Source organism: Dermacentor silvarum, chromosome 9 (assembly GCF_013339745.2).
Source record: "Dermacentor silvarum isolate Dsil-2018 chromosome 9, BIME_Dsil_1.4, whole genome shotgun sequence".
Lineage (NCBI taxonomy): Eukaryota > Metazoa > Arthropoda > Arachnida > Ixodida > Ixodidae > Dermacentor > Dermacentor silvarum.
In genome coordinates, this window is record NC_051162.1 from 117,853,369 (window position 1) to 117,877,380 (window position 24,012).

The following is a 24,012-nucleotide window of genomic DNA, read 5'->3' on the forward strand; positions in this document are numbered from 1 at the left end:
CGTGAAGTCTACCAACATTACTGTCGAACGACTAGGTTCGTCCGCGTGAATACAATAAGACGATTTTATATTGGATTCATGGGCGCCGCCATCTTGGGCTGTTACGCGAACAATTTCAAAGCTTTATGAGAAGTTAAGTCACGTATCGTGGTCATGAAACGCTGAACGCATTTATGGAACTGTTTTCATGCTTGCGAATCGACTGTAGTAAAAACTTAGTTGTTAGCGACGGAAAACAACAGAGTAAACGGCCCAAGATGGCGGCACCTAAACGCTCCGTAAAATAGCCTTAGACGAGAGCAAGGTATCCATTCAGCTCGCGCTCTGACTGACACCCACCACGACGGCGATGTACACCGCGTGGCGATACGAGCGACGCATATAGGCACGTCGGAGAGGCTTACTTGCAGAATACCAAAAAAAAAAAGAGGACACGTGACCGTGTCGCGTCGCCCACGAGCGCGCGCGGTCGGTCGTTAACGGCCTCTTCTCGTCTCTCGAAGGGCGGTGTGGTTTGCTGCCCGCCGCCGCTTCTACGTGCCAGGGACCCGATCACAAAAGCGCCCGGCATACGTGCTGTGTAGTAGGCCGACGCGGCCCAGACACAAAGGCGAGAGAACGTAACGAACCACACTGTCGACAGCAGGAGAAGCACCGCGGCTGACCTGGTCGCCTCCACGTGGTACTCACGACCAGACGCTCACTGTTCTTTCTTTCCTTTCTTTAGTTAGTTCGTTCTTTCTTGTTCTTTTTTTTTTCGTTCTCTATTTTAAAGTGAAGCTTTCTTTGGCTCTCTGGCCCCCACGTAGCGCAGACGATTGTTTGGTCGAGTAAACTGGGCCGATCCCGGAGGCTATGTAATCAAAGGTGGCTACGTGGAGAAGGGGGGAGGGGGGGGGGGCGGTGGAGCTGATGCTACACTAATAGTGCACGATCTGTGTACACGCAAAAAGTTCCAGTTTCCAGTGTAGTTTGTGACGAGGGCTGATCGCGGAGGCAATGCTACGTCACAGCACCCACGTGCCTCCAAAGTATCAACCAATAAGTGCGGCCTAGCTACCTCGGAAGGTCAGCCGGGAAGCTATCGCTGGACTTTGACAGTTCTCATCCGATGGTTTCTTGGTTTCTGCACGTTCTCTTGCCTTTCCTTGCTATCTTTCTTTTCTATTTTTCGTGCTTGCTTGCTTGATTGCTTGCATGTTTGGTTGTTTGCGCGCCTTGGTCGCTTAGTTGACATGGCTGCACGAGGTCGCAATTTCGACTCCCCGAATGAGCATTGCGACGCGGCGGAATGAAAACGAGATCGCGTTTTTGGTTCATATTGAAGAACCCATTCGGCCAAAATTGGTTCGGTGTTCCTCGCTACTGCGCCTGGTATAGCAGTAGTGAGGCTTTCGAACACAAAGTTTCATAATTTAATAATGGTGATTTTATTTCTTGTTTGCGTGCTCACTCCTCACTTCTCCTATGTTCTCGTTCTATTTTTTTTCCTGCTCTTAATTTGTTTATTGCGTACGTCGTATTACACTATGGTTACTGCTTGACGGATTCAATTCAATCAATTCAATTCAATGAGCTTTATTTTCACGAAAGAGAGAAAAATAAAAGGGAAACTTGTAGAGGGATTGGCCGGGTAAAAGCTGCTATTAAAAGCTTGGCAGCGCCTGCAAACCAAGCAGATGACAAGACAAGATCATCGTCATCATCAGCCTATATTTATGTCCACTGCAGCACGAAGGCCTCTCCCTGCGATCTCCAATTACCCCCCTGTTTTGCGCTAGATGATTCCAACTTGCGCCTGCAAATTTCCTAACTTCACCCCACCCCACCTAGCTTTCTGCCGTCCTCGACTGCGCTTCCAAGATGACGAGACAAGCAAGATACATGGTTTTAATATAAGTTTAAACGGCCAGGCAACAAACTCACTGACCGCTCATACATAGTTCCGCCCTCTGTCTAGACAGTATACATTGAATTATCAAAAAATACGAGTGGTATTGAATGGCGGTTTCGATTCTCGAAAAAAAAAGAACTGAAAGGAAAATTGAACGCTTCTGATCGTACTATTTCTATTTTGTGTATTTATGCGAACTGCCTGGCCCGAGAACAACTTCTGCTAGGCGCAAATGTAGCCGATCTTACCGTTTAACGGTCCATACTCATTGGCAAATTTAGCGCTTTGACTTAGGCTCGACTGAATAAGGCGCCCCATCCTGTTCGTCTACAGCTTTTAAACGAACAAACTTAGCCGTGTGACTGGAGTGCTTCTTCAGGGCCGGTATTTTGTAGCGATGCCTTTCCGATGTTATAATGCCTTTTCGCGCTTAGTCAGTGGTCAGAGCGATGGCCCGCTCACGTTATCAACGGGATCAGCCGGCCGTGAGCGGTGGATGATAACACTATAGTATAGAATAAAGCATAAGGCATCGCTACAAAATGCTGGCCCAGGCCGTCGCTTTGAAGAGCCGCTGTCGCGGAATGACGGTGACGTAGCGTTGACCGTGTCTCGTGGGCGACGGGACACGGTCACGTGTCCCTTTTTTTTGCATGTAAAGTAATTTCGGTTGTGTCGTTGCTATGTTTGTGCACTGCTTGGTTGCTACGCTCGCTCGTTACGAGTCGCTGATTTCCCTAATCGTGAGGCGTTTTGTACGGACTCGTCGTTGTCGTCCTGCGGGAACTAGGGCGTCACGCTTTCACAACTGCCACTTCCTGGTCCGCGAACATCTGAAAAATAAAATACAAACGAAGAAAAAAACAGGAAAAGCCGGCTTGAAGACAACGCTAGTTCAGTGATGGCTGACGCGTAACGATACCGCCAGCTGACCGGACATAATTCTGAGCACAATTTCAATGGAATGTATCACATGGATCCCCTTACAGAAGTTATATAACTATGCCATTGTGTTTCTATTGAGTTTTTGTTGTCCTCGATATACTGTCTGTTTAGACGCAATAGAATATGTTGAAAAAAAGTTTGCAAGGGTTCTTGGGACTCGGCGGGCAGTGTTTCTCTTGGGAAACTGGCTAGCTGTTGACAGGGCATCCCAAGTGAAGAATGATCGACAGTTCTGACGAGGGTATTAGCTCACATTTGTAATCAGAACTATCCGGAACACCGACATTCCCCATCTTCACAAGTTGGGAATGTGACAAGACACCGCTTCAACTGACCGGTTATCTACACTGTGGTTTGTTGTAACGGGATCATTTTGGTGACTAAGCGTGACTTGCAGGGGACAATCGACCGCATAAATCGGCGAGATAAGCGCGCGCTGCTTGGCGTTCATTAAGTTGTATTCGGAAACTTTCATTTTTGTGGGGCCATGCATGGTGCGCTCTAAAACAAACGAAGTAATACCTTTTTGTTTATTCAACCTGTTCCGTCTTAGAGCTCTGTAGACTTCAGGAACAGTAGAACCGGAGCTTAGGGTTGCGAATCGTCCCGAATTTAGCAGTATAGCCACGACTTTTCTAGTAAAAGTTGTGTGTCTTGATTTGACCCAGTCGGGATGCCAAATGTTCCGAGTTTAGATTTTTTATATATCAAATAACAATCAATAAACCAGATTACCTTTTCTTCTGATCCCTGACAGTTTTGTTGCACATTCTTCCCTTTTGTCTTCTGTCGCATTGTCATCAACATCGAAGTGGTTTCGTTACTTTCATGGTTCTATAGTTATATGTTGTAGGTACTAACCGTTCACAGTACATCTATCTGTATTGGTAACCGTGTTAGCCAGGTAACTACAGCACTTCTATTGTTTAAATCGCGACATGAGACCATAAAAGATTAATTGTGTAACACTGTTCCACATGTACAGACAGGAGGCTCCCGGCACTAACACCTAGGGCCCTTCGTTTTCACCCCAGCCGCAGCTCCTGGAAATTCATTTCAAGTGGATACGTCCTGCAAGCTCAACGGCTACAATTCATAAATTGCAATATGTGCCGTATAAAGTAATTAATGAAGTTAATTAGTGAATTTTGTGTTGATTAGTTTAATATGTGTTTCGATTTCTCGTGCCGCCTCTTCGAATAATCCAGCTCTAGGACAAAAACCATGCTATCTGCCACAGGCGATGTTTAAAAATTCCATAAAACTTAGAAATTATCATCCTGTATACATTTTTGTACCTTTTTGCGCATAGGGATCCATATATATTGCAACTGACAATGCAATAAAGAATGGTTGTCAGTCAACGCTGGGCACGTCGTCTCTGCTTTCGGCCTGTCCTTCGCGTTATTCTTACCCCCCTTCATCATGAAACAACCCGCCCAATTCAGCACAATCCTCTTTGCAATATGAATGGTTTCCACGGTGATTGGAGGGCGGCTCGCTGGCCACCTGCGTAAGAGCGTGCGTAAGAATGCTCGCGCATTATTTGACCATCGCGATGTCGCGCCCGTTGCAAGCTCAAATATCACGACCTCATTTCTGTCCCGCCGTGATCTCCTCATTCCTACCGCACCCACCACGTGGCGTAGTTAAACACGTCATTTGCGGCACTGACCTCTAGAGGCATAATGGTGTGTTCCTCCCTTGTTCCCTTCTCCATCTCGTGCGTGATGTCCTGCGCGTCTCTGTATTAGCCCCACTGTATACTATGCGTCCACGCTCAGTGCACGTATAGCTATAGGGCTCCGCCTTCAGTGGGTCACCGCCAAAGTACGGTGGGTGTATATGATGCGCGCAACTTCTCTTTTGCGATGCGCTCCATGGTAAAAGAGGGGGAGGTGGAAGCAGGGTGGTAGGTGGCGCCCCGCGGCGACCGAGCACTGCGTTAACCGAAGCTAATGCAGGCGGCGGACCATCACGCGCCATTGTCATGCTGATGGCGCGACCGCGCATTGAGACCGACCGGTCTGCGTCGCTGGCCGGCTTCAATGAGTGGCTGTCGCTCGCGTGCTTAACAATGTCGCCTCGAGGAAGAAGAACGAAGGCGATATGGGCTTCTTTCAAGCTGGCCACGTCGTGAACCCCTTCTTCGACAATTGCGTGCAGTGTTCTGAAAAGCTGGGGCCGGCGCAGTCATGAGCGAGAGGGCGAGATTTGCAAGGTGCGACAGCAAGCAAATCGGTGAGAGAGCACTGCACGGAAAACGCGGCGATCGGAATCGTCAGCGAGGCAGGCAATCAGCTGGAACGCGAGGTCCAGTCACCGGCGTTATAGTAAGCGCCCTAGGTATAGGAATATCTGATAGGTTAAAAATAGTTTGACTTTAGTGGAGGCCGTTGTGGTAGGCCACGAGGTCGTCTCAGTCATAAAGATGCGGCTGTACCTCCTCGCACGCGCCTTCAGCGCCCTCTGGCTTGACAATGGTGCCATTTTCACCAACGGTTTGTGCATGCGACAGGTTGTCAAACCCGCGTCATCGGGCATGAGCGAATTCTTCTGTGGAAATCTTCAAATTATCCTGTGGCGTGTTCCACAGGCCCTGTGGAACATGCGGAGGACTTTTTAATGTGACTGTCTTGTTGGATTAGGCTAGTTCGAACGCGAACACGCCCTAAAGAAACTACGTAAGCAGCTTGAATAATTCCGCTGGAGATTCTACAAAAGAAACAAGCCTGAATCCGCTTATAGTAAGCGTAACTGGTCCTTGCGATGTCAGAGCCCATTTAACAGCTTCTCAATACCGTATTACCGGCTCCAGACAATCTCGGAGGCATTCCACTGCTCACGCCCGAAGTCACTGGTTCGACGCCCTGCCCCTGTTGCTGCGCAAATGGGTGGTGGTTGGCTAAATAGAGGGCGCTGCAGGCGGATTTTGCAAGGAGGCATTGCCTGCAGGCTTTGACTGAGACGACTGACTGAGACTCGTGGCCTCCCCAACGGCCTCCACCAATGTTAAACTGTTTTGATTGATGGATGGACGGACGGACGGACGAACGAACGAATGTTCGAATTGCATTCGGGACGCTATTCCATTGGATTGGTGGATTTCATCGATGTATATAAAGTTTTTTGACTTAGCGTGAGGTGAAGGTCATCCTTCACCTCACGCTAAGTGAGGTGAAGGATGAAGTATACTGTGTCAGCTACCGCCCGTTCTTACTCTCGCCTTTACCTATACTGATTGATTGATTGGCTTCGACAGCCGTTTGAGCTAAGCTTGCGGCGGGCACCATGATTTAACGATGATATAACGAAAGACGCGGCTCCATCCCTGCCCGAGAAGTTTCCCCCGGCAGTTCCTCGCGCACCGCTCGTCCGAACCTGCAGCTTATCATCCCCGGTTTTTATTTTGGCGAGATAAACACCGCTCCGCAGAGCGCGCTCCATTTCCCCTCCGCGCGTGCGCTCGCCGCCTCGCACGCTTTGCAAACCGAGAGCGGTGGCTTGTTCGTGACGATGGCGCAACTCGGGGGCAGCGATGCGACGCGCGATCGCGATTGCGTTTCTCTCCCGGCTACCGCCATTAACCGTCCGCCTTAGCTATGCCTTCTTTCCCATTTTAATGCGTTCGCATGACTAGTGTCAAAGTGGGGAAAAAAGTGTGCGTGTGTGAAGTCGGTCACGGGGTAGATAGAGAGTGGATGCGAGAGCTTAGACGAGCATGCGTGCATATATATATAATATATATATATATATATATATATATATATATAGTCACTGGTTTTTTTTTTCAATGGGCCACGCGTATTTAGAAAGATGATTGGCATACTGTAAGCGAAAATGTTCGCTATAACGAAAATTTCGCTATAATGTGAATCGCTCTCAATGCTTGGCATACTGCCGACGAAATTTCTTTAACCCAGTGATGCCCAAGCCCAATTCCACATCATGCAAAAATTTTAACTCCAACTTTTTTTTCTACCCATGAAGAGTAAATTTTACAAAAACAAATATCGGAGTGATAACATAGTTTAATTAAATCATTAAATGCTGTGGTTTTACTTGGCAAGAACCACTATATCAATATGAGGCACGCTGTAGTGGGGGACTCCCGATTAATATCTGAGCACCTGCGGTTGCTTAACGTGCACCTAAATTTAGCTACGTACACGAGCGTTTTTTGTTCGTTTTTTTTTTTTTTCGTATTTCGCGCCCGTAGAAATGACGTCACGGCGCGTCGTAAATGTCACGTCACTCTTCCAAACTCTCATAAATACGTTTATTGGAGCATCGAGAAGCGACGGATATGCGTAGAAACGTCAATTATGCGGCTTCTAAATAAAGACCGAAAGCGTTACATATATTTGCGCGTTGTCATAACACATCCCTCACCTCGGGGGGAAAATGCGACACCGCTCGTGGAAAACAATGGGCTGCGTCTTTCTGGCGACCGCGTAATGAGTTCACGGTGCCGACTCATTCCGTCCACTGTTATGCCAGCAACACGCGCGCGCTCGGTCGCGCGCGAGAGCTTCCTGTTCCAGATTTCGATTCGCGGTGCCTCATTTATCATATTTCGGGCTTGGTTTCCGTGAAGGCCAGGCAAGACATATGCGGTGGCCCTCGTTAAAGGTCCTGTGTCGCGGAAAATCGGACGTCGGCGTCGGTGTCGGCGTAAGCGTCGGCGTCCGTGGCATCCATGGCGGAGAAACTCATCCCGAACCACCCCGACCACACAGGCCCTCCGCGTGACGCAAGGGGTTAGTGAACAAAAATTGAATTTCTCAAAGTAAAATTTGTCAGAAAAATCGTAAAGTACGACTTAACTACAACCTACAGGCATGATAGCGTCGGATTGTAAATTGAATATACGAGAAAAAAAAAAGCCTGATAAGCAGCCAGGGATCTTTAAATGCTATCGCGTTCCACTCTTAAAGGCGAAGCCTCAGCGTCCTCCAATACTGATGGTGCCCGGCTCAAGCAAGCAACGTTCACGCAACAATTTTTGTCCTTGCTTTCGCTGCTGCGTCATCTGACATCGCGTTTTCTATTACTTTTTCTTGTTCTTACTGCAACAAAATTTCGGCTTGGCTAAATTGGTTTTATGTACTATGTACTTACTAAAACTATTTCGGCAAAGCTGAAGCGCTGCTAATTATCTAATTTTCGTGTTAAAAGCATTTGAGCGACGCCTAAGCAGACGACGTGTGCACCTGGCGGTTAGAGGATGTGACGCAAATATGTTAGACCATGGCCTCTGAGATCTTGGCCTCCAATGCAATGGCGACCATTTTTTTTTTTTTTTTCAGTTTCGGTATCATAAATGGCCTTTCTTGTGTGCTTTTCGTGACTCATACGTTCTTATATTAAACGTAAAATTTTGCACAGAGGTTGCTTTAGAGAGAAAGAGGGTGAGAAAACTTTATGATACGAAATGCAGAGAGGTCGACCTGAGGTACATTCCTCCAGCCAGATAATCAGCGCTGGGGGAAAGGGAAGAGGGTGTTTATATCTCTACACAGTAACTGAAGCTAGGCTTCTTACGTGGTCGAAAACTTGCTTGCAACTAGGTTTGCTGCGAATGTGTGATGTCCTGGGGCGTCACGCGGACTCTGAGAGTGGTGGCGCGCGCGTGGGCATTTCGAGGGCCATTGTTTTGTAATAGTGTAGCGGACGGAGTCAACGTAGTGTTAGTGTGTCATCGCTAAGAAGTCGTTCTTTAAAACGAATGTGGAGCCTGTTGCTATCGCAGTGATCGAATGAGTCGAGAGCTGGTGAAACTGCTGAAGTATTTCTTTCTTTCTTGCCTTGTGTTCTTTATGAGGATGGTGCGTCGATCGATGTGCATTTCGCCACTTCCTGTAAGGAACTACTACTTTCAAATTTCCTGCGCAAACTTACCCGATCTTCAACAGCGCTTGGCAAGATTTCTTGCTGACTCGCAGAAAGGAAAAATCGGGGAGGGAGGATTGTTACTTGAAGGTTAAATTACAAACAGCTGGTAACTGTTGTTACGCTACTCACGCCAATGACTACTTGTTGTACGCTTCGTTGTTCGTTCAGTGAACCTCATAACGCACGCGTAAACGCATAGGTGCTGTCAGCTATGTATAGGTACACTTTTTTTTGCGTTTGTGCCGAAACGCGCGCAAAGCTACGGTTCGCCTCCTCTGTAAGCTGTGGTTTCCGCTACATTCCGAGTGCTGCCGTTGACCGTAAAGCGCCCGGCGTACTACGTTCTCTAAAAGAAAAAAAAAAGTGCAGCGGCACGTTTCTCCGCAGCAAGTAATGCGTATACACAATTGAACAGATCTGTATTCCTCTTCAGCTTGGTAGCCCCTGGCTTCCTCCAGCCCTACTCTGCGCAGTCTGTGTGGACAGCCATGTGGACCCGCTGGAATGTCACGTTCCCTGTATGAGTGCCAATTTAAGAAAGAAAGAAAGCTCATCAAAAGTGTAGTAGGGCAGTCGGGCCGAGTGCAGCGTGTTCTGTGTGCTCTCAGCTGGCCGTCGCGTCAACAGTGCCCGAGCTCGCCGGTACTGAATGAGCCAAGCTCGCTCACTTTTTGAGGCAGCGCTCGACGTGAAGGTGGGTTGGGCGGGGGTGAGAGGCGTTTGCGACAGGCAGATGTGATCACAGCGGAAGGATCGCGTGATCACGAACCCTGTACCTTCAGCCAAGGGTGTAGCTGAACCAGCAGAGTAGCGTACGGCCGATGTCGAATGCGGCGCAGTAAAAAACGTGGCGAGAGATAGCGCTTATGTGGGGTAAGGGTGTTAGAGATTACCTCAGGGCTGAAGTTGTTGTTGTTGTTGTTGTTGTTGTTGTTGTTGTTGTTGTTGTTGTTGTTGTTGTTGTTGTTGTTGTTGTTGTTGTTGTTGTCGCGTATGAATTGTGAATCGCGAATGCCAACTTTACGATCGGCCTCTTTTGTAACTGACGTGATTACAATCTATTACTGCCAAGGTATAACGCCAGGGAGTTAGGTTACGAGAGACGTACAGGGGAGAGCGCTGAAATTATTTCGATCGGTTGCGGTTCTTTAACCTGTACCGATAGTGCGCGGGCTGATATTTTACCTAATCTTTATCGTTTTGCCTTTCTGTAGCCTCCATACGAGCCACGCGCTCTGGGTTCCGGGACCCAACGTTCTGTGACCTTGGGTAGTGGTTTCGTTCGTTGACCTTTTATACTACTAACTTCTCGCTATACCATATTCACTACTCGCCATACTATATTCGCTATTGTACTGGCTACTTTTGACCGTCACTATGACGACAGTGACTCTTGCCTACCTTGCCTTTCCCGTGTCCTAGCTCCTTCCCGTTACTTCCATTACACGGTCGCCTCGAAGCCTTGAAAAACCGACCGTGACTCCCGGTTACTCACCGCCTCCTTCTCGCGACGTTGTGCTACAAATTAGGTTAGTTTAGGCCGAGCTAGGTGAAGGTAGGCGTGTCGAAAACTTCCGCATTATAGTTGCTACCAGAACCGCGCGCCCGGCCGTCAGCAATCCATTCCTGCACCCGGCGTTGGGCGTGTCCCTCCCCGTGGCGCCTTTTGTGGTCACGTGACACCGCCCTTCTTATCTCGAGGCGCGCACTCGTCCATCGTCTCGCCGACGTCCTCGTTGTCGCCGTTGCATGGCCGTCGACGCTGGTGGCTGGCTGCTCGGCGCTGGTGGCGTCGTCGTCGGAAGGCCGTCGGCCACGCGGTGGCCGCGGTATTTGGAGCAGAGAGCCGTCGTTCAAGGCCGACGTCACCGAGGCGATCGCGTTCTTCGCAAGCCCTCCTCCTCCTCCGGGCCCCCTCGCGTTTAGGCAGGCCGCCATCATCGAACTCGCCGGCGCAGTGCAGCGCAGGCTAGGGAGGTGTTCTCCCAAGCCCGACGCCCTGTACCCTTTCCCACCGAAACCACCCCGTTCGTTGCTCGAGTCTTCGGGGCTGGGCGTTGTACCTTGTTTGTAACGGACGCGCTACTACTACTGCCCGGCGGCTCGCGAGAGGGAACGTTGAGATCCAAGTGCTCGTTCACGGCGGAACGCTGTGCTTGCAGGACGTGCCTCTCTCGCCTTTGCCGCGCTACCGTTGCTCACATGGGCGTGCTGGCTATAGCTCGAAGCAAAGCCCGGTTCGGGTGTGGCCATTGTTTCGGTTGCGTCATCCGAGGCGGAAGCCGCGTGGAACGTGCCGACGATAGTTGCGATCTTGGCATGGCGTCGTAAGGTATTTAAATTTAACAATTAAATTCTGCAGTTCCACGTGCCAAAACCACGATCAGATTGTGAGGCACGCCGTTGTGGGGGACTCTAGATTAATGTCGAGCACCTAGATTGATTCGATCCGCGCGCCCTCTGGCTTAGCAGCGCAACGTCATAGCGACTGTACGCCACCACTGCGGGTACCATCGTAAGGTAGTTTATCAGTGTAAGCAGGGTCATTGACACAAAAAAGACACGAATACATACACTCGGCGCCCGTGCATGTGTATCTGTTTCTTATTGTGTTTGTGTTCATGTTTGCGCTGTCGGAATGCTTTAGGCAGCGGGCAGTTTCGCGAGGCACTTTGAACGGGGAATCTACAGCTGACGGTAGGTCTGAGACAGGAGATTGGAATACTAGCTGACTGGCGATATGGGTCTCTTATAAAAATGAGTTTCGGACGATATCTGTATTATGTACCTACTTCAGGTTCATTGTGAAAATTGTGTAACTTGGACAGTCTGTATCGTGCCTACATTATTTCTTGTTAACTACTTCGTCACTTTGGCTTCATCAATTAGCTATACGAAATCTATAATCTGTCTATAGCCAAAACTCGTTATAACAAATCAAAGTCATTTCGTTCATATGTGGCCCACAGACTTCGGAACGGCCTGACTGCTGATTCTACTGACATCAGTCAACAGAATGTGTTAGACTGGAAGGTCATATGCTGGTTGTAGAATATCTGTAGGCGCCAACGCAAATACATCTATAGACTCCCATAGACTAGTCTAGATAAGTTTTTGTAACGGTTTTCTTTCGAAAGTGCGTTGCTCGGGTATTACAGGAGGGCATTTCGGAAACTAACACTGAAGATAGGTCCTCTTCTGAGTAACGAAAATGCGCGTGTTTCGTCACAGTTGTGTCTGGAACTGGGCCAGGAGGCTTTACGTACGACAAGACTGATCAAACAAGTTCACGACACGTGTTCGACGTATAGGCCAATACAAGGGTTTATCTCCTTCGAAACGTCGTTCATAAGTGCCCGACCAGTGGGCAACTGCAACTCGCGCAGTTCTGTAATGGACAGTCTCAAAGATACAGGGCACGGTCGACGGTCACCACTGTCAGTTTGCACTTTTGCCAGTGGTCACACTAAATGGCTAATGAACTGGCCTGATAGGCTTACTTTCTGAGGCCGTCATCTGCATGACGTTAGGGTTCGGTGCGTACAGCTATGTCACTTTTTGGTGATTTGCATGCAATGGGAGCATGATTAGTGGTCTACTTCACACTTGGATTCGAAGTGCATCTTAGGACCAGCCCGAAGCGCAAGGGACGAGGATGGAAAAACGCTCGTCCTGTGACTTCATTTCTCACCTATTCCTTCTCCCTTGTTCTAAGCTGAATGCTGGCTTGCATGCGGCTTATGCTGTAGGGCATCAATGTTGTCCTATACATGCCATGGTGCTTTACTTGTAGCCTTTTGCGTATTGCGGGACGAGGAACGAAAACATGACTATTTCGGCTGAGCGCGCAGGCTCTATCTCTTACAATACATTTTGTAAGAGTTATATCGCCTTTTTATTGAGTTTTTGTTGAATTCAACAGACTTTCTGTTGCAATTCTATTGAGTGGCATGTAGGATTCATACAAGGGATGCCCGGGTGGCCTACCAAGGTCGTGCCGTAAACTGGGTTGCCTTGCAACAGTGGAGGGACAGAACACCCCGCGAATAGCAATTAGTAGGGATAGCCAAAACACGCAAAAGCGCTTGCCCTTTTGGGGGTGTTTGGTGGCGTGACATTGCAGCGCGCGGTTTCGGGTCACTGACGTAATCGACGCGAAACAAACCCTACCCGCGCCCTGTGTTTCTTTTCGGGAGTAAACACACGGTCCGATGATCTAGCAGGTATGCGCACTACTACACATGCCACTTACAGGGCCGAGCGAACCCCTTTCTGGACAGAAAACAAAGGAAGCACTCCTGTCGATTGCCACACGCTGCTCGACAACCCAGGTCGCGGTTTGTGTCAACGTTCCGGATCCGTCGGCGTAGAGGGAATCCGTTCTTTTTTTTTTTCGGGGGGGGGGGGGGGGGGGGTAGAGTCGTCCACGGGCCGGTCCCCCAAACATACAAGCGTAAGTGGACACATGCGACCTCGCTGATCGAAATCTGGTCGCATGCGCGCAGGGCGTGAAGAGCCGACGATTCTCTCGTGCGCTACGCGACTTGGGCACGTAATCGAGTTTTTATGTCGGGTAGATCTTTCTTTTGTTTCTTCAAGGACGTCGCAGTCGGTTGTGCGTTGCTGCCTACAGACCTCCGCCAAGATGGATCAAACTTCTCAGAGTGTTTTTTTTTTTTTTTTCGTCTTTTGCGAGGTATCTGGTTTGCACCACTATCAAGTACTAATGTGTTTTTCTTAGTTATGGGGCATACCAATCGAGAGGTGCGCTCAGCTTTCCTTCACAAGTCCATCGCTGGAGCTATTGGTTTTGCGCGATAGTCAGCGGGAACATATCTACGGGCGTACAGCGAACTAGCGGGATTGGTTTTAGGTCCTTCGCGAACTGGAAGGAGGGAGGAGTCGCTCCGGTCGCGGCAATACAGAAGCGTCACCTTAGTCAAGTGAAAGACTGAAGTGCGCGTGCGTGCGCTTTCATAATATTATTCGTTGCAAGCACCCTACGCTTGACATTCAGTCGCATTTCAACAGGCTATCGACTGAATGCAACAGGAAGTCATTAAATACTAAGCAGAATTTCTATGGCGACATTTTAAGGGACGGCTCTCATTGACAGTTTATTCAAGCTTGTGAGGTGAGTCGCCGGCTCACAGCTGCGCAGTTTGCTATGACGTCATTACAATACTGATACAGTAGTTAAGAGTTCGAAGCTGCAGCTTGCTGTGTCCGACGTTTTTCACGACTTTGCATCGTCACACCGTCGATACTATGTCGCTGTAATCAAGCTATTCGTCCTCATCCTCAAATTCACCGTCAGAAATCCGCCCGCCGCAGCCACCATGGATCAGACTCATGTTCTTGTTAGGTGTTCAGAACCGGACGCGTTGATAGCTGAGTGGACTTGCGCTAGGCACTTCGTGCGTGTTTCTTGTGCGTGACGCAGACTCCGAGAGTCGTGGCGTCTGTGTACCTATTTCAGAGGCCACAGCAAGTAATACTGTAGACGAAAACGACGACGTTGTGCGCATTGCAATGAACGGATCGGCTCATTCAGCGGCTGCAGACTTTATGGGTTATATGTTGGCAAAAGGAGTAGTCTACAGAGAAGCAAGAAAGTCTAGGCGAAGCGAGCGGAGGTTGTCTATATAGACAGACTGTTGGTAATCTGTAGGCTACATATAGTCAGAAGAACGCAGTGGACTGCACCATGGAGCGTAGCAAATCAGCGTGTCCAGACAACACGAGAGGTCACTGAGGCCTGGCACACATAAAGAGAAAAATCTAAATGTGTCAATCATTCATCAGTTTCATTGCATAAAAAAGATTCTGTTTTTACATGGATAACATCGCTTCATAGGATCACGTGTTGCTATATACTCTGTTTTCCATTAAAGCTTCAGTTGAGGTTCTATGCTTGTGTTCCCTGATAATCGATTTCCGCTCCGGCTTGTGCTGTGGCTGTATTACCCGAGAAATTAGCCCATACCAAGTAGCCCAACTTCCTGTACTTCTGAGTCTACTAGAAGTTTATAAACAACCTATATAGACCATCTAAGTTCATTTTTTGTGAGGGGAGCATGAGCAGCAGCCCTTGGTAGTCCCTCGGGACGACAGCGTATCGTCGAAGCGCGTCCGACTCGCGTGGCAGGCGACCCGTGACTGTGGGGGGGAACGGAGGGGACGCAGTCGCACTGCCACCACGACTACTAACACTCCACAGATGCAAAAGGCGTCGCCGAGAGGGCGCTGCACAACGCGGCGCTCTCTCCCTACCACCGCTGGCTTCTGGCACATCCTCTCTCGCCTCTGTTGCGTCGCTCCAGTAGCACGAAGTTTGGGAAGTGGAGGGAGAGGGGGTGAGAAGAGGGCCGCCATTTCGTTACGCTAAGCGGAACGGCAAGGTCAGGTTCGCAGATCGGACGTGCATGACCCGAATACTGGAGGACTTTTTTTTTTCTTTTCTTTTGCGACGGCGTGCGTGCCAGCTAGCGAGACAGCGCAGCTCCCTTCGCCGACTATTGCCACCCCCCCCCCCCTCTTCTTCTTTCACTTGCTCGCTCGCTCAGAACCTCTCCCTGGCCCTTGTCCGTGAGTGCGCATACATATATAACAGCGACCGGGAATCCCTCGGGACGACGTGCTTTGTTGTGTGAACAGCGGAGACGCGATTGGCGCAGCGTTCGAAGCATATAGCCGTGAGCAGTAGGAGAGTGAACGCCTCATCTATTTTTTATTTTTTTGTTCCCAAGCAACCGTTATCTGTGACTTTTGCACTTGAACATGGCGTCGGAGTGCCTGCCAATTTCGCCGTTTACCTTTTTATACTCGGGAACGCTACATATTCTGGATAGATACTGACCCATTACAGCCTTAAAACGTAGATGCATCTCCTTTCATATTACTCACTGGAGTACCCGTGCTAACCCTAAAGAATGAATGTTACGCCCCAGTGATGTCTTTCACACAATCAGGGACTAAATAAAGCAATATTATGCTTTCTTTTGAACCCTCTCTCACAGCCGGTACCGCTAGCGTAGCGCTAACTTTGCCTCGTTAGATGACCTACCACAAGGACGGAGAGTGTTGATGTCCATTAAGCGTCTACGAAGACGACAGCGATACTTTGGTTATTGCCAACGGAAATCAGTACTATCGGAACGCTGTTGTAGCATGGATGCCGATGCTCATGCTCTCAACGATGTTGCTTTTTTTAACGATGTAACTTTAGAAACATTCTTTGTGACGATTCTTTTCACGCTGGGCACATTGTGAGCACGGATTTGTTGTACTCGGTAGCATTTTTCGCAAGAGCACGCTCGTTAATAGGGACAGCATAATGATCGTTGTCAGCTACCACTTTATTTGAAATCGGACAATGGTACTCAATTGCGTCTTAACAGAACGCCCATTAAAGATAACAAGAAGACATAAACACAACAGAATCTCCGTTCCGACTTCTGTAAGGGACGGCTGTCGGTCGGGGTCAACTACCACTTGCAAGAAAATCAGGCAATAATTTTCAATTATATTTCAACAGAAAACCAGTTGAGACCAAGACAAAGTTACCAGAAACAACATAAAAATTAGGCAATAACATTCAATTACACTTCAACAGAAAACCAGTTGAGGGCAAGAATAAGTCAACAGAAAGACAACAGAATTTCGGTGACAGCTTTCATAAGGCCGCGGCGGTTGCTCGCACTATAGCGTAGCAGAAACCTCGAACGAGCTCGCAGTGTTTGACGCGACTGACGCCGGGGGAGCTTTTCAATATACTGCACGCCGGCCGTTAGACGAATGGGCTTGTGATTCTCGGAACGAGCTGGGCACGCACAGCTTTGCGATGCTGACAACAGTTTCTCGCGGCCGTATAGCGTCTGCAGGCGCGTTTTCATAAAGCGCGCACACGCGCGTGCAGAGTTCCTCGAAAGCGAGGGGCAGCGCGCCCTTTTCGATGCCGTATGCTCGCGTCAGCACTCAAGTGGGTACGTGCTTCTAAAGAAATGCTGGACTCGAGAAAAGACGCCTGCGTTCGCACAATCGTAAAGTGAAGGTGTTAGACAGCGTGTACGTAGCTAACATATGGGGCAGAAACTTGGAGGTTAACAAAGCTCCGCGAGAACAAGTTAAGGACCGCGCAAAGAGCGATGGAACGAAATAGGCGTAACGTTAAGAGACAGGAAGAGATCGGTGTGGATCGGAGAGCAAACGGGGATAGCCGATATTCTAATTGACATTAAGAGAGAGAAAATGGATTTGTACAGGTCATGTAATGCGTAGGGTAGATAACCGGTGGACTATTAGAGTTACAAAATGAGTGCCAAGGGGGAAGGGCAGCGCTGTCGAGGACGGCAGAAAACCAGGCTGGGCGATGAAATTAGGAAATTTCCAGGCACAATTGGAAATCAGCTAGCGCAATACAGGGGTAATTAGACATTAAAAAATTTGGCTGATGATGATGAGTGTGATGGTGTGGATTATGATATCCCTGTAGACTGTTTTGCCTTTTTGTGGACACGTTCTTTCAGTTATATGCAGCTGATATGCAGTACGTACAGCCGCCGTCATACGTAACCTGAACACGCCTTAAGCGCCTTCTTGATTTTGCTGCTGGGGGTGCCAGTGATTTCCGATTGGGTAGCCTTGAATTTCTTAGCTTAATGCGCTTTATTACCAAAACACATGATAACTGCTCCTTACAAACAGTGTTTGTCCAAGTTAAATAAAGTGTACGGACATGCCTTTCGCAATATTTGCTTTCGTACAAGGGTGCGAGATATACAAGCAATATTTAGAACGAGAACGCAGTGTGACTAAAATTCGTGGGATGAGCCCATGGTACACCGCAGTCCATGCGCCGACAATTTCGTAGAGCCGAAACCCGATCGTTTATATGCCATCCCGTTTCTTCTGTTTTCAAAAACGTTGTTTCTTCAGGGAACCTTGAAAGGGCAGCACTACAGCAGTTTATAATGGTAAAGTAATCAGCCTACTTTCGAACATTTGGCGGGAAAGAGTTGATGCGAGAGAGAAAACAGAGGCCAATGTTTCTTTCTGTTTTGAATTGCTTGTCGAAACCTCCCTTAGTGAAAACCGCGCTTTACATTCAATTGAATCTCAACAGGAAGCATATTGAACACTATGGGAGCTCAATGGAAATCTTAAGAATGTCAACAAGAATCTTTGTGGGGGACTGCAGCGGTGCACTTGCAGTGCGATGTCGTGGATTTCAAATTCTTTTCGCATTTTTTCCTGTCTTGACACAGGAAACAGTTCTCAAAACTTGATGGGGTCTTAGTTCATTTAAAAACCAATGCAGTTCCTCTTTGTCGGTACAGGTAACCTGAGTAGGCAATGCCAGAATTCACGACGTCACTGCAAGTTGGTGCTAAAAATCCAAGGCTGCTTCGCTAGCAGTCTTTCAATGCTTGCGCCTTGTCTGGCCTAGCGAGCTTCTCTTAGTGGCAATGTCGTTGCGCTCCTGAGATTGAGGTAGTGGGTTCGATCCCCAGCACGTGTTCCAGTCTCCCTCGCAGCGGTGTCCGTCATAACGCACTGTGCTGCGTCGGGACGTTAAGCCTAACGTAATCTAACCTAACCTTAGTGAATTTTGTGTTCCTTTAGCACTGTAATGGCCACACACACTTGCACATCGAGGAATGTTTCATTAAATTGTTGACCTTTATCTCTGGCCATGGAGAACACGTTTGTTTGTCCAAAAGAAACAATAAAATTCTATTTGAGTTATAACATACTTTGTGCAGTAATAATTAATTTGCTAGACTATCGACAGTTGAAAGTTTAGTCAAGTTTCAGCTGTCGATAGTTTCAGCTGTCAAAACCGAGACTATGGGCTTTGCATTGCGCTTACTGAGCTTAAATCTGAATTTGGTGGCATCAAACTCGGCGCAACGTATATGAGACATTGGGGATTGCGGGGTTAAATCTATTAGTCGCGGTGGCTAGAAAGAGCGTCAGGCAGAAATTAATTCTGCCATGAGTATAGCGAGCGCAGCATCTGCGACGCAGCTACGTGAAAGGACCTGCGTGCGCGTCAGAAGCTGCGCATATTCTGACGTCACTGCACATCACTGTTTGCAGCTGCAGCTTTTGCATATACGCCGACGCACCTTCTACGCGCGATGCGCTGTCATTTTTTTTTTTTCGAAAGAGCGGGCTTCGTTTCTTATTTCACTTCCTTTTTTTCTTTGATTGGAATGTTCCGTATGCCATTCCATTAATGGCATATGCGAGGGTGAATCACACAATCCTTGCCCCTATTTTTTATTACCCAAAATAAAGTACGTACCGGTAATTACAAATATACGTACTATTCTACGTACCCTACGCTATTTATCCACATAGTCCCCACACCGGTTCAGACATTTTTTGCATCGCAGCACTAAATTTGAGATGCCCCTGTGGTAGAATTCGTCCGGCTGACTGTGGAGCCACCGTCAGAGTGCTGTCTTGGCTTCACGGCCTTTTTGCGGACTCACACACCGACCACCTCAAACTTCTCAAAGCGATTTCCCTGTGGATTTCTACGGGACGTTCGTCCCTTGCTCCATAGAAAACGAATCACACTTCGTTGCTCGTACGCCGTGGACGTGTGAAGCACAACCGCCATCTTCAACAACTGACAGCAGTGGCGTGCCGCGGAGCTACCGGCAGATAAGGCGGTCCAAGAAAGGTCCATCGCTGGGAATGGATATGTTGACTTCGCATTTACAACCGTAATTCGGCTAAAAAACAATCGGCCCGAAGACTTTATGATTCGCCCTCGTATATTCTGTATGTTTTCCGTAAAATTCTTGCGGAATACTGTATGGATGGAAATTCCGCGTAATTTCTGCAGAATCGTACGGAAAACATGTGGAATTATTGGAGTGCATAGGGAACGTTTAACTAAGGTAATCGCGTACTCTTAGTAAAAAGGCTCCGGAATATACGTCGTGAAACGCGATGTTCTTTAACCTATACAGTTAGTGCGAGCGTTATCTGCATTCCTCCCTCGTTCTAAAACGCGTCCGCCACGCCAGGGAATCGAACCCGAGTGGCCTTGTGCTCGGCCGTAGAATACCATAGCCAATGAGCCCACCACCGCAGGTTAAAAAAAAAAAACAAGCACATAGCGACAGTTTATAGAAACGTCGAGGCGTCCTGAACGCCGTCTCAGATAATTGTGCACGTGCGCTAACGCCACGGAGGCAGCAGCAAGTATATACTTTGCTTCGGTGGTTGCACGCGGGCCGCTACACGGCGGCGACTCTCTATCACGGTATGGCTATAAAATCAATGTCACATGACTTTTAAATGCACGCTTTACACACACGCACGCACGCACGCGCACACACACACACACACACACACACACACACACACACACACACGCGCGTACATATATATATATATATATATATATATATATATATATATATATATACTCGAGGAAGTAGACGTCCTTTTATTTTTGCCCCCTGCGCGTACTTTATGCCGTCGCATGTGAAATGAGGTCATTGAGTCTGCCTATGTTACCTTTTTTTTTCTTCTTTTTTTTTTACCGTGCGTGCGAATAGTTTCTTTCACTGTGCAAGACGGTTCCCGTACTTCATGGGATCTTCATTTGCACGCTGGTATAGATGTGGGTTGCCGCAGCTGGGAACGGTCTGCATCCCGTTCATCGATATGCTAAAACTGTTTACCCCCAACTACCCGGTCTCGGCTTTCTCGATATACGATGCGCATGTGTGTGCGGTCGAGAGCACACACCTATATTGAGCCACTGGCCCGTCTATATCGGGTCATCTATCGTGTACACTTCGCGCACATTTGCACGGAGCTGGTCGGGCACCCGCCAACCGCGCACCTTCCCCATATTTTGTATACAGCAGCGCTCGAAGCAGTGAAAAAAAAAAAAGCGCGAAACAAGACACTTATACCGCGTTTATCCGCCCATAACTAGGCCTCGGATTCAGGAATTGATCTCAGAGTTGTTGTCGCGCAGTTGGGATATATCGCTCTAAATATTTTAGCGCCCTTATGGGTGCATAAAGGGTGCTTGGTTTGTCCCATGGCAAACGCACTCACCCTTAAAAGTAAGCGTTACTATAGCTATCGCGTTCAAAATCTCGTGTCCGATATTTCGGTTCGCACCAGTTGGTAAGAATCGGTGCACAGTTTTCAACTGCGGCTTTCTCCCATCTCAGGTGTATATAGATTTCAGCTCGCTGTCGTCTACAGTCAATTTTTTATTATGACGATGATGATATATGTGGTTTTATGGCGCAAGGGCCAATGATGGCCAAAGAGCGCCACAACCAATTTTTGTGGCCTTAAAGGTGTTAATCCATGGGACGAACCAAACACCTCTAAGGGTGTAAAATTTCTTTTAGAAAGTAAAGCGTAAACTTTCAGTCAACGGAAAGAAAGCTTTAGAAACGGCAGGCGTAAGTGGATTACGCACTGCACTCAGTCAGAAACGTTTACGGGGTGCGAGATTTGCGCAAGAAAAAGAAAAGTAGCGTAGCTTGCATTGGAGGCGCCAATGCTAAAGTGACAGCGGAGCTGATGGGCACCTAGCTATAGTCCTGGCTTTTGGGCTAGGCTAAGCACAACCAAGTCATCCCCAGCATGTTCCGGAATTTATTGATTATTGATTGATTATCGATTGGCTATCGATTGGCTATCGATTGGCTATCGCGAGGTATTCGCCACCTATTTGGGCTAGGCTATATAAGCACCAGCAAGTCATCCCCAGCATTTTCCGGAATTTTTGTTTTTTGCTCTAATTTGACGGCGATTTAGATCTATGGCACGGAACTTTTCTACAGCTTTGCCTCGAACAGTTTACGGAATACCGGAACACAAAGGAGTCAGACGTGCACAATAGCGCAAGTGACGCAACTATAGGGCGCACAGAATTGCAATTTCCAGCAACCGTGTTCCACGCGTCTGCTGGTGCGAAGGTGTCGGCGGCAATACTCATTCGCGTGTATTGGATTCATTATGAAGGCGAAAGCCTTATATGCTTCATCGTTCAGTTGACCTTCAAAGTCCTTGAGCGAAAACGCGGCAACTACGCGAAAGGTACAAAAAGTCACGTGGTCAGAGAGACGCGCTCGTGGCACTGCTGGCGCGTTCGCCTTTCGAGTGCCGGAATTGACCCTATCTGAATTAAGGCAAAGTTCATTAGATAGAGGTGATTCAGGCACTCGAATCCATCGGCCTTCGGTCTTAATTAGGGCGAAGGTTAATTGATGTAGCGTCAATTAAGGCACTCGAATCCACGACCTCTGGTGGGAGGAAACAAGTATAATAAGAAGTATACAACGCATTCGAATGAGAATGTCAAGTAATTTAATGAATGTCTCGTGAGCGCGCAGGCTTTCGCCTTCAACCTCTTTGGCGTATGCTAAAGTGACTGTCAATTTTTTATCCCTTTCTGCGATAACAATAGCAATAACAATAGCGCCTTTCCGCGATAAATAGAGTTTCTAACGCGCTGTGGTTGAAGAAAGCGTTAGAAGTTGGCGCTGCTACTGGCTAGTAGAATGCCAGAATGAAAAGCATGCGTAGCATACCTGAGTAATTCAAGCAGGCTATAGGGTGACTATATGTCACCGCCCCGTTTCAAGTGGGATGCCAGGCGTAAACGTCATCATCATCATCATCTGCCGTCGACACCTGGGACATTCTGGTATGCCGTGAAGTGCAATACGTTAACGTGGAGAGTATAAAGTTAACTGACATGCCTAGCAAGTTGCGATAGTGTTGTGCTCGTCCCCCTCTGTTGGAGCCTACGCAACTACCGTGCGTTGAACCCGATCGAGCACGCGTTCCATCAGCTGAACGCTGTAGTCATGAACACGGCTCGTTCGGGTTCAATGCACTGTAGCTGCAGAAGAACGCTGTAGTCACTGGCCCGTGATATATATAGTGTGTGTGTGTGGACAGCTTTACACCTAAATGCACCTTATGAATTGCCAGCAGCAAGGAAATACGGAGCGCTGCGTGGCGCCGTGAGGGACAAAAAAAAAAAAAAAAAAGCGCAGCGCGTGGTATGCCTCCCATGTCCGAAAACAAGGAAAACAAAAAACGTGAGAAACAGTTTTCTAAGTGGAGAGGCCTGGGCGTCGCATGCATGCCCATCTACATTGGCGTCGCCAGGTGTGTACATCGCTGCCAGTGTTTTTTTTTTTTTTTTTTTTTTCCATCTCTAATCGCTGCGCGGCAACGGGCTTCGAATTACCACCGCAGAGGGTCGGAAGAGGTTGTTCGTTTTTTTCGCTAAACTGAGAATACACTTCTCGCAAGTTCGTTGTAGGCTGCTCGAAGTTGTCGACGCTCGACAAAGAATTCGTCACTTGGTGACGACGAATTCAGTCGGGCCTATGCTCGCGCCCGGTTCTATGCTCGCGCCTATAACCGGGCGCGAGCATAGGCCCGACTGGCAGTCTATTAAGTATACCACACTAGCACACCTCGGTGGCGTCCAAATCAAACCGCCATCGAATGATCCCCTCCAATGCTGCTCCCATCGAATGCTCCCTCAATCTCGAAGGCCGTGCTTTTGTGCGCTGCAAACGCCGAAAGCGAATGTAGGAGTGTCGTCCCCCAATCTCGGAGTCCACGCTTGCAGCAATGGCGAAAAGAAGGCTCCAGGTGAAGCGAGTGCACGACAACCATAGCGCACAATGCGAATGACCTCCACAATCACTTACGTCCCTCCAGAGGCATTCTTCTCTCGGTCAAACCAGATAATAACTTCCATTCTCTCGCCCTCGCGGTGACCCCCCCCCCCCCCCCACACACACACACACATACACGCACCCTCCCCTTTCATTCACACAGCGTCGTGCTATGTATACCTTGGAGCGATTATGCAGCGCTTCTGTTAATCGTTTGAGGCGTCGAGGAGCGGTTCGCCTTTGTGTCAGAGCGCTGGCCGTGGTTATTTCAAACTTTGCCGCCGACGCCTGCCTCTCATCTTACGAACCGCAGGCCTTATCTTTTTTTCGTAACTGCTCGACCTAAGCATACTGCGCGTACTTCTCTCCCCCTCGGTCAGACTAAATGCGTGCAGTGTGGGGTATCTACAGTGTAGCCACCTTCCGCAAAAGAGGGTCCATTCATACGCTTGCACGACTGCCTCGTGTGTCGCCAAGGGTATTTATTTATTTATTTATTTATTTATTTATTTATTATTTATTTATTTATTTATTTATTTATTTATTTATTTATTTATTCAAAATACGCCCAAATGCCCTTATTGCGAG

The 24,012-nt window shown here is 48.3% G+C and overlaps 1 protein-coding gene across 4 annotated transcripts in view; it reads left to right on the forward strand.

The window, feature by feature from the left end:
- LOC119464137 (cyclic AMP response element-binding protein A) overlaps positions 1 to 24,012 on the forward strand; it is a 260,539-nt gene that overhangs the window by 163,052 nt on the left and 73,475 nt on the right. The window lies entirely within an intron of this gene.